Here is a 12,335-nt window from a genome sequence, read left to right as displayed (position 1 = left end):
TTGCAATTTTAGTCTGCAGAGAATTTGTTTGTGTTCACTTTCACCCTTATTATTCATGAAGATGTTTTGTAAAGTACTTTCATGTAGAGTTTATATGGTTTTTATAGCAACTTGAATTGTTGGTGTTAGAAGATCATGAGTTAATGTATGGTTAAAATTGAATTATGCCCTCTCTTAGAATGGGACATAAACATGGTCATTTTATAGGTAGCATGTTAGGTATAAACTAAAATTATTTTCCTGTCATATTACTTAATCACTTGTAGTGGACTTGCAATGCTTGGGTGATGCTTATCTCAACAGAAGAGATGTTTTTACCTTATAAAATGCCATGGAACAACATAAATTTAATTCAAAATGAAATGATAAATTGCTCCTTAATGCATGATAGAAACCGGCGAGAGACAGCAGTGACTAAAGGTCAGGGCAGAACATGGTTGGCCAAACATAAAGGGGAAACTTACTTGTTTGTCAAAGTAAAAAGAAGCCTAAATCATTGGTATAAATCAAAGAGTCAGTGGAGCAGACAATATGCTTCAGAATGAAACCCTTGCCTATCTCTTAACTCTGATGGAAAGAAATAAAATCCACATTTCGATTTTATGAATAAAACCCCTAGAATTTATTTTCTGTATTTTTTTAAAATTCTGCTACCTTTTCAGTTCTTTAAATTTATTTTGCAAGAAGATATGCGTCTTTTATTTGTACACTGCTCTTGGGGAAACCAAATTTCATTTACTACTTTTAGTAACCCATAGCAGCTATAGATGTTTGCTACCTGCCTATGAACAGATTAACAGACCTGGTGCAAATTTTACAACTTTTAATTTAGTGTTCAAACTTGTGTTTGCAGTCCTAATAGATCATAATCATAAAAGACAAAGTAGGTATTGTTAATATATGCAAATACATAGATATTATATATTTATATTTATAAAATTACATATGCCATCATTAGTGTTTCCATAAGGAGACTTGCTTGTGTCACATCTTTATTATTTACAAAAGTATATATTCTATGTATATGTTGTGTGGTGTATTTCAGAATGTTATGTGATTTATATCTTAGATGGTATCAGGACACAACAAGCTTCAAAGACACCCTATTTAGCACACTGTTGTTAAGTCCCCTCCCCTTTGACCAAGAGCTTCCTGTCTCCAAGCTGCCCTTTCCACCTTCCAGTGTCCTGATTATTGAATGGACTGCCTCAGGAATACATGCCCTACTCCCCAAGACTAACCTGACCAATCAGAACCTGACATAAACCTATGGTCAGTCTATAGGTTAATTCAATAGGCTTAGTTAAGCAGAGAGTGAGAGTTCCTGCAGTGAGGACATAGATGCCAGACCAAATGGAAGAATGAGTATCAGGGAGGCAGTGGATTTAGATCCAACATATACATATTTGCAATTATCTTTGTAAATATTTGTTATACATTCTATGTAGTTTAACTTGTTTTGTGTATATTATTGCTGTAGATATGTGTACAACAATAGTTTTTGTAAATAGATAAATATATTTTGATTGGACTCTCTTTCGTAAAAGAACCCTTATAACTCAGAATACTTATTTACATGTGTATATGAGAATAACTATACATATTTACATAAATATATCCTTGGTCAACAATTAGGCTAAATTTTAGGCCAACACAGGATTTTACAAATTTGTGTAGTGTGTAAATATGGAGTGGGTAAATGGTATCTCCATAAGACAGGCTTAAATGGTATTCTAGAAGTATTTGTCTAAGAAGCTTATTTGTTTTCCACAAAAAGCACAATTTTGCTTAAAATGAATTACATATTTATAATACTGTAGTGTAACACTATGGTAAATTTGTAATGGTTCAAGTGCTTTATTTTTAAAATTGCATCATTTAGGTAAAATGTTAGGCCAACAGGATTTTACAAATGTGTGATGGAGAGGGAAAATTTATATTTGTACAACTTTTACACAGCTTTATAAATATGCACTCAAGTGTTTACATTTGTAGAATGTAAGCAGATGTAAAGATGAAGCAAGTTGTTAATTACAATGATCTGTGATCAATTTCTAAATAGGTCTTTGTCAATGTTCCCTGGAAGTTGAGCTAGTTTAAAATGAAAAGGACTGAACAAGTAAACATTAATTCACCTCAAAATAATCCTGCAAGGAGACTGAAGCACATGCTTATAATGGCACTCGGCAAAAGAATTTCATTGCAACTCTTTCGCTTTAGATAAGTTCCCTTTGATTGATGCAAAATTTTGAATGGATTATACAAATAATTTAGTAGTTATGCTGGGCTGAGATAACAGTAGCTGTTGAGAGTATATAGTGAAGAATGACTAATTACTAATATAATATAAAAATGAATAGCGTGTAGTAATAAAATTAGTTATATTTAATATATTGTATAGTGAACAATGTACCCCTTTTGTAAAATATAAGGATTTTATAAAGTAAGTCACTTAGGAATTCCATGAATTCCATACAGGCTATGGTACTCTGAGGGGGCTTATAATGTAATTATATTTTACAACAGGGGTATTATGTTCCCCTCTAGTATAATTAAACAGTCTTATACAGTATGTTTGAATGGTAATGGAATGCTTTGGAGGCTTTGGTAGTATTACAGAAGTCTCTATGTAAAGTGTCTTTCAGTATAGAGACAAGGCACCTTGTAAAGTTCTTTGTAATAGAGAGCAGTTGTCACTTTACGCTTGTTATATTTTTCTATGTAATGTGTATCTATTCATTTCATAATTATTTAATTTAAGAGTATTAGACTGTATGCATTCAGCGGGGGTGGCATGTTGTATAAGTGTTCAGATGCCTGACGTTTCTCTTAAAACATTTTCATCAAAAACAACATTGATAACAAACTCTGAGTCACTGTAAATGTTTGAATGTTTAAATTTTGTGTGAGTGAATTAAGACTGTACTTTCATAGATGTATTATGCATGAGTGCTTCACTCCTTTTGTAACTTTCTATCAATACTTAAAATTGGTCCTTTCATTTGCTACATACCTTTAGTATTCAGCAACCCAGATAAAGTGTTGTTTTTTATTATTCAGTTGCCATTTTGGTGAATTTCCAGTACATTTGTACAAAATAGCTATTGACACAGGCCATCAAACTGCTCAAAAGTATCCTTTATATATAGTTTTTCTTGTGTGTGTATTAGTGATGGGCGAATTTATTCGGCAGGCACAAATTTGCTGTGAATTCCTGCGATTCGCCGCCAGTGAACAAATTCGCTGTGTTTTGCAAGTTTTCCTCCGTTTCACGAATTCCGCTGGAAATTCATGCATTTTTCGGCGAAGTGAAACTACCCAAATTTGCCACTAGTCACTAGTCACTAGTGTGTATATTTTATTTTTTGTGTTAGATGCTCAACTGCTGAGAGACTTTGATTACAAGGCTAGGAAACTAAATCAGAATAACGTAGTAATTATTTTTGTTCCTCATCTTATCATTTTCTTAGTTCTTTTTAATGTTTAGGCATATTATATTTGGGTGCTAAACATTACAGTTTAAATAAAAATAAGTCATTTAAGATAACTCAGATCTGCTTGTATTTGATTTTAATTACAAAGAGTTTGAAACTTATTTTCTTATATTTAGGTATATAATGAAATAAAAAGAATATGTGGTTATTTATTACATTTACTGCTTCATTATAATGCATTTCATTAGTAAAATCCTGTTCCATATTTATGTGGTTAATATATATATACAAACACTATGGGGCAGATTTATCAAGGGTTGAATTTTGAGGGTTAAAAAACCCTCGAAGTAAAATCCTTTGAATTCAAAGGATTTTAGTGCAAAAGGTTCGATCGAATAAAAGGAACAATTTGAACGATTTTAAGCGAATATAATCGAATGATTTTTATTTGATTATAAAAAGTGCCCAAAACCTATCTACAATGTTCCCATAGGCTAACATTCAATTCGGTAGCTTTTATTTGGCGAAGTATAGAGAATCGAAGGATTTTTTAAAGAGACAGTACTTTGATTATCGAATAGAGTCAAGGGAGGAGGGGGTCATTCTTCAATATTCGGAAGGGGTTTTTTACAGTGAGAGCTGTGAAGTTGTGGAATTCTCTCCCTGAATCAGTTGTACAGGCTGATACATTAGATAGCTTTAAGAAGGGGTTGATAGCTTTTCAGCAAGTAAGGGAATACAGGGTTATGGGAAATAGCTCATAGTCCAAGTTGATCCAGGGACTAGTCCGATTGCCATTTTGGAGTCAGGAAGGAATTTTTTCCCCTCTAAGGCAAATTGGAGAGGCTTCAGATGGGTTTTTTGCCTTCCTCTGGATCAACTGGCAGATAGGTAGTTAATTAAAAAAAAAAAAAAAGGTTGAACTCGATGGACATGTGTCTTTTTTCAACCTTACTTACTATGTTACTATGTTACTATGAATGGTCAAACGATTTTTACTTTGAATCGTTCGAATCATTCTATTTTTAATTTGATCGAATTGGTCGAAGTACCCAAAAAATTACTTCGAAATTCGAATATTTTTGGATTCGAACTATTCACTCGAGCTTAGTAAATCTGCCCCTTAATGTGTAAATTATATTTATCTACAGTACAGACATTAGAATTGAATCAAAAATGTCCATAAAAATTGTCCCTTTAACAATGCACCGAATATATGTCATTGATATTCTTATTTCACACCCATGAAGTCACATGGAGGGATTAGGAGCAGGTGTCAAATCTGTATGTAATTATTAGTGTGTATTAGCTGGATATTTTAAAATTCATTGGGGGTTATTTATAAACACTGGGCACATTTGCACCTGGACAATAACCCATGGAAACCAATCCGATGATTGCTTTTAGTGCTTAACCTGCAGCTGGCTGAAAAAAGCTAATCACTGATTGGTTGCTATGGTAGACTGTTCAGGGGCAAATTTGCCCAGTATTTATAAATGAGCCCCAATGTGTTAAGGAACGAAAATTCATGAAACATAAGTACACACTTTTAACATGTCTGTTAGAAACTGATGAACCCCCTATGATTAATGATATAATATGTGCATTTTCCATAAATATGGATTTAATATTAAGTCTTTTTAAAACTGTAAAAACAAGTTATTTGTTCTCTTTGGCATAGGAATGAAATAAAGTCTTTATGAGAAATTAGCAGCAAGGGTTTATCTCTCCTTGAGCAGTAGCGTCTTAATCACTAGTTCAGCCAATGTTATTGATCAATATGTGTTAAAGCAAAAGATCTTTTAATCCTGTCCTGCACTACAGTTATTGATGCTCAACTAATGGAGCTAAAGGCAAGCATTGTATAAGTATCCATTTGCATCTATCAACCCAGAATACCCCACTGTAATGTATCATTTTTTTAACCTTAATTAGTATTTTTAGATTTTGTACTGAAAACAATACATAGGGTAACTTTCATAATAGAAAAGCATGTCCACTATGTATTTTTAAATTTAATATTAAAAACAAAACAAAAAACATGTTTTTATTTACCTCCCTGAAATTACTTATTTCAAACAGAAATTTTCAGGATATCAGGCTGCCCATATATTATATCAAACTTCAGATCTATTTTATTGATGCACTTGTCTCTGAAATTAACTGCACAAAATAAGGCAATATGTAATGATATATTGTTCAACAAGAGCTATTACATTATATTGACAGAGAAATAAAACCAATAACATAAGGATCATTGTAAAGGTAAGTGGTATTTCTATTAGGATATATCCTTGAATATGAAGTAGGCAGGTTATGGAAAGGCAGGTGTTGAAGCTGCATCAATTTGTTTTAGGCAGTTGCTAACATTGCTAACAGGACCATAGATTTAATAACATTCTTATTATATACACATTGATCTATTATTATCTGTCAGTAGAAGAGCCTTCTCTTTTTGTCTGTTACTGTTTGCTGATTATTTCACCCCATACAATATGTTCTATAAATTAATAATGTTCTAAATTATAGTGATATTCTTTCTTAAAAAATTGATTTGCTTGTGACAGAAACAGTTCATTTGCATAATTAGCTTAACAATCTTAATGGTTTTAAGTACATTGAATATTTTTAACTTCCAATTTTCTTCCAATCCGAACTGATATGGATTGGACAGATGGAAATTTTCTTTAGCCCCGAAAAAACTCCGCTACAGCATAAATCAACAGCTAATCAATCTGATTCAATTGATTGTGATCTTTATATAACAAATTGCTTCAAATCATAACAGACCATGGATTACTAGTGATGGGTGAATTTATTCGCCGGGAGCGAACTCACTGCAAATTTCAGTGTTTTGCAACTGGTGAATAAACTTGCAAAATTGCCGCCGACAATTTCGACAAGTAAAAGGACACCCATTGACTTTAATGCATGTCAAATATCGGCAGAATCTGAATTGTCATCGGAATTGTAGCCGGCCTTAATTTTGACGCCCGCAAATTTACACTGGAATCAAAATTTGCACTGTTTCGCAAATTTTGTGGTGAAGCAAAATGGGAAAAATTCGCCCATTACTATAGCATTACTATAGATTACATAAGTCTTTTTTTTTAATTTATAAGGAACTTATATACATAGTTCTAGAAGGAAGTTATATACGCAATTCTAGAAGGCTTTCCTTTGTAAGGTCCTACGCTACTAATATAAAGATAGAGCTTTCTGTTTTGGTTTTATAGGGCTTAAAACTTGGTGTTCAATAGCACTGAGCCTTGAAATTAAGTTTCAGATAGGCTGAGGGAGAATTTAATGGAGCAGCTGCAGTTGCTATTCTTTGTGCATTTGATTTTAAATTTGTGGTGCACCAGATGAAAGGGAGATAGTCAAGATAGACAAGTGCTGGTTTTTGGTGATGCCCAAGAACTATTATTTCACTGCCCATGTACTTTTCATTAGGGGTATTATTTGAGGAAAAAGTATAGTTTTTATACTTGGAACTAACCAATCCACATTTGTCTTTGAAGCAGATGTGTCATTATCCTACCCTTTATTTGCACACGTGTTTCCATTATTATTTTCCAAACCATGTGGGTTATACTGTCTTCAATCATATCTGAGGTAACCAAGTGGTCAAAATAGTTTAAAACATAAGCATAATGGATTTGTCATCTGGCATTCTATTTGGGTTCAGTCAGATTAATTTTTATATCAGTACATTATTAAATTTAAAAAGAAAATGTATTTGAAATAACCTTTTATATTTGCCACTGACCCTTCTTCATTTAGAAAAAATCTGTACTTGCATGACAATTTAGAAATAACCATCTTGCGTATCATTACATACCATTTATTTTCACATCACAGTTGGGCTTCAACACAGCAGCAGATATTCTAGTGGGAAAACCTGAAAGAAGCAAATCAAAATTGGGTACCACTTATTATGTATTGGTTTTGTGCTATTTTATTTGAGGTCAAGATCAAATTGATTCACTCTTAACTCTTCAATACTATCCTTACAGGATAGTTCTTCTTTCTTAGCAAACTTTGGAGGAATTTGTATATTCCTAATTAAACAAGTGTAAAATCAATACATCCTTATTCAGTTTTGTCTGTTTGATGCAATTCTCTCTGAATCAAACTATTAATAAATTTATTTGTGTTTTTTTTTTTTATATATTGTTACTACTTCTGCTTTTAAAATAATTATGTAGTCCTCTAAAACCCCCACAGGAATGACTAGAGAGTGGTGACATTTTACTATGGTAAACTCTAATTTCATATTTAATGTGGTTGAACAGGGTGACAAATTATTGGGTGGGACTGGACATGAATAAACTGTCTTGTTACATATTTGTTCTTACAACAAAATTAATGGTAGATGGAGGACCTTAAAGAGTGAGTTCAGAGATCTTGACTCTAATGGGGTTATTTATTAAAGGTCAAGTTGTATATTCTCAAAAAAATGTTTCTCAAAGGTAGTTTTATTAAAAAACAAAAAATTTTATTATACCCGAAGCTGCTAGAAGTCTGAAGAATTAGGTTATTTAGCCTATAAACTAGTTTATTTTGAGGTATTTCAGTTTTTCCCCAATTGGATTCAATCGAGTTTACATTTAGATTTTTTCATAAATTAGCAAACATTCGAGTTTGTTTGAATTGTGAGTTTATTCGAGGTGGAAAAAAATTTACAAACTGGATCTTTAATAAATAACCCTCTTAGAGGCCCGTTTAAGCATTGGAGATAGAAACCACAAATGTCGGTCATTTATCAAAAGATCCAAATTGAAAAAAAGCATGAATGGGAAAAAATTACAGAAAAGTTGCTAAAACCACAACTACAATTTTTCAATATTGTCATGCAAAAGACAGCATCAAAAAAATACAAGAAAACCTCAAAAACCATGAAGCAGAGAAAGATCTTCCAGTTGTAAAAGGGACATATTCCATCGACTTCTACATGATCTTAGCTGTATAGATTATAGAGTATTTTCGGATTTGGAATTATTACAGTTTTGTTGCATAATTAATGCCAGAATCCCCCCCCCTTGACTTTTTAGGGTTTTTGGTGACAAAAAGCCAGAGCTGAAAAAGCAAAATGTGAGTTCAGAGTTCACCACAGAAAAACTCCCCCACTTTTTATTCATCTCTATGGGAATTTTAGAATTGTATTTTTCAAATGGTGAGCTTTCCATCCATTAATAAATATGATTTTAAAAATCCCATAGAAATGAATAAAAAGTGGGGGACTTTTTCTGTGGGGTTTGGGTTTCTAGAGCACTGGACTGTTTTTTCCTTGGGGTACAACTTATATCGTTGTGATGGATTGTGCCTCAATGGAAATGGCTAACTATAGATCTAATTCTCATTAAGTAATGTAAATATTAGAGGAAAAACCTTTCCTGTATCCTGGCAAATGCACAAAGTTTGTTGGGTAAAATGGGCAATCTAGAGTTAATTGCATATACTAAAAATTATGATATAATTTGTATCACTAAGACCTGGTGGGATGATAAATCTGCCCCATAACCTTATTTACCTGAAAACAGGAAACATAAATCTGATCAGTCTGATTACAGGATATTTCTTCTTTCTTAGCAAACTTTGAAGCAATTTGTATTTCTAATTATGTAAATGCATGTTAATGTTGTATTTTATGTTGTTTTTATAAATCAGTAACATATTGAAATTAATGTTTTTAGAAGTTTTCTGTTATTAATAAATGTAACTACTGAAGTATTATAGTTAGTGATAAGTGAATATTTCCTGTTAATCTTTCCCCCCAAAAAATGCAAAACTACAGGAAAATTAGTTAAACAGCAAAAATGTGCATCCATCCCCGAATAGAGTAACCAATCACAAGAAAAATCTTTGCACGGAGCACTAGCAGAGCCTTTAAAACCATAAATAAGCAGTTACTGCTTATGAGGAAGTGGCGATAGCACTGAAACGCATCAAGCATAGTCTGCATGTGTGCTTCTTTTTTTCTTTTCTTTTCAAAATATGAAATAAGGAACTGTTTTAAATGCTCCGCTAGTACTCAGTGCAAAGATTTTCTTATGATTGGTTACTCTATTCGGGGGTGGATGCACGTCTAGAAGCACAGCAGGTGAGCAATATGGACTGAGTGGTCTCTTTTCCGTTAAAGTTTATAAATGGCAAAAATGTGCCCTTAGAAGTCAATGGGCGCTAATTTGTTAACTGCTACTTTTTTCGTGCCATCTTTTTCCATGAAAAATACACTGGAGTTTATGGTAATTTTTTTTTTTTTTTGCTGCAACATTTTCTGAGAGACTGTTTATTTTTCCATGATTACTTTTTCCACACAGAATACATTGGAGTCTATAAGCATTTTTTTAAAAAAGTTTTTGCACAAAATCTTTCTGCGATTTCATGAAAATATTTACTGGTGGCAAAATGCAGAAATTCACTGCAAACCATCCCTGACCAAAAATGTAGCTTATAACTAATAACATTAAGGGGCAGATTTATCAAGGGTCGAAGTGAATTCGAGGGAATTTGGAATTTTCGAAGTAAAAAAATTCGAAATTCAAAGTAATTTTTTGGATACTTCGACCATCCAATAGAATACTACGACTTAGAATTTACTTCGAATTTGATTCGAAGTAAAATAGTTTGAATATTCGACCATTCGATAATCGAAGTACTGTCTCTATAAAAAAAAACTTTGACTTCAATAGTTCGCCAAATTAAACCTGCCAAAGTGCTATGTTAACCTATGGGGAACTTCTAGACCTTTACACATCAAAGTAAAATTGTTCAATTGTACACTAAAATCGTTCGAATTGTTCAATTTTACTTCGATTGTTCGATGGCCAAATTCGATGAAAATCTTCGATATTCGAAGTCGAAGTATTTTAATTCGATGGCCGAATTTCGAAGTATTTTTTACCTCGAAATTCGACCCTTGATAAATCTGCCCCTAATTGTTGACAACTTTTTTCATCGGGTAAATTTAATAAAACTGCAGTAATTATTTCAAACCTTGTATTGCAGATAATTTATAGTATTTAGGTTCCCTTTTTCTCAGGAAGGTATTTTTGTTATTTTAGAGCCACTTTATACACATACAAAAAAATAATAAAAGAATTGCATTATATATTATAGTAACATTGCAAATAATGTAATTCTTAGATATAACAACATATAAAAGCAATACCAGTAAGAAAAAGTAACAGTAAAATTGTATGCCTACCTGTGAGTATACATCTCTCTTTGCGTTATGATGATCAAGTGATTTTTTTATGAATTTTGCTTAATTAAAATCAAAGTGGTTATTTTTCAAAGTTCTTATTTTGATTTTTTTTACTCTAATAAACTTGAATATACTCACAACTTGAATAGGAGGTTATTTATGAAGAAACTTGAACGTCTTATATTGGATCAAGTAGTCCCGACCCAAAAATTTGAATCAAATTCGAATTGAGATTTCCTCAGAAGATAAACTCAAATGTTAGGAAGGCAATTAACATATTCAAATAGTTCAACAGACCTCTGGTATTGAACTAGACTGGTTTTAGGTGGCAAATATTTGAATCAAAATGGTTTCCATGGTTGAGGTGTGATAAATATTAAATTTGAGTTGGTGCTTGTAAATTTGAATTTGTGAGTTTTGAAATTCAAAAATCTAATCCAAATTTACCATTCCAGCTTTAATAAATCTGCCCCAAGTGTGTTATTTTTTAATGAAAAGCCACAGAAAAGACATTTAGGAAATAATTCAGATGCAGTAGCTAGTATTGCAGATATTAAAATGTGATATTCATTTATTTGAATAAATTCAGCTCACTTTAAAATAAAATTGTCAGGTATTGCTGGGATTCGAGCCAGGGACCTTTGGGTTTCTTGCTCGATACCTTAACCATCTGGCCAGGTGAGCAGCCTGTAGGTTTGCTCGCTATATGTTACCTGGTCTCTGCAGCCCCAGCCTAGCTGCAGCCTGATTATTTGCAATCAGCCAATAAGGGCTGACGCTGCCCTATTTAAGGTCAGCATTCCAAATACAACTGGCCAGAGCATTGTTTCCCAGACTAGCAGTGTGGCATTGTCCCTAGCTAAGGGTTTCAGTTCTAGCCTCCTTTTCTTGCCTTGTATTGTCTGAACTCTTCCCTGTCTTGCCCTGCCTGGCTCTGAACCTTGTCTTGTTCTGCTTTACCTTCCCTTTCCAGTTCTGCTCCGGTCCAGCTTTAAACCTTGTCTTCACCTTGCCCTGCCCAGCTTTCCTTGCTATTCCGTATCTTGCTCTGTTCCTCACTCCAAAACTGATCTTGCTCTGTTCCTCACTCCAAACCTGATCTTGCCTTAACTTATTCTACCTTGTACCTTTCCCTGACTTCAGCTTGTACTGACCTTGCCTCGCCTGTTCCTGATTCTTGCTTCCTGACCCTGCCTTGTACCCTGTACCCCCTCATCTCGCTCTGCATCTTGCCCTGCCTTTTTCAGTCCTTTCCTGCTATCTGCTTCAGTCCTCTCTTGCTATCTGCTCCAGTCCTCTCTTGCTATCCTGCTCTCCAGTCCTCTCTTGCTATCCTGCTCTCCAGTCCTTTCCTGCTAAATTCACCAGTCCTCTCCTGCTATCTGCTCCTCTTGCTATTCTGCTCTAGTCTCCTTCTGGACTCTATCCCCGATCTGATCTGATACACACTCACACCGTCCTGTCCCATCCAGTCTGTTCCTGTTCCACTCCTGCTCCATCCAGTCTGTTCTTGTCATGAGTTGTCACCCTCTTCTTCTTGCCTAGTCCAGTCCTGATCTTCGTCCTCTATTTCCTGTTCTGCTCTGCACCTGATCCAGTTTGACTCTTCTCCCTCATCAACCTGTTCCTGCCTTCCCTTTACGTGTTCCCTAGGCACATACAGCTCCTGCCTCAAGGACTCACCCTTTCCC

At 33.8% G+C, this 12,335-nt stretch overlaps 1 protein-coding gene across 5 annotated transcripts in view; it reads left to right on the top strand.

Moving 5' to 3' along the window:
* Window positions 1-12,335, top strand: part of grid2.S (glutamate receptor, ionotropic, delta 2 S homeolog) — a 612,233-nt gene that overhangs the window by 91,212 nt on the left and 508,686 nt on the right. The window lies entirely within an intron of this gene.

Source organism: Xenopus laevis, chromosome 1L (genome assembly GCF_017654675.1).
Source record: "Xenopus laevis strain J_2021 chromosome 1L, Xenopus_laevis_v10.1, whole genome shotgun sequence".
Classification (NCBI taxonomy): Eukaryota; Metazoa; Chordata; class Amphibia; order Anura; family Pipidae; genus Xenopus; species Xenopus laevis.
This window is presented reverse-complemented; position numbering and strand designations above follow the sequence as displayed.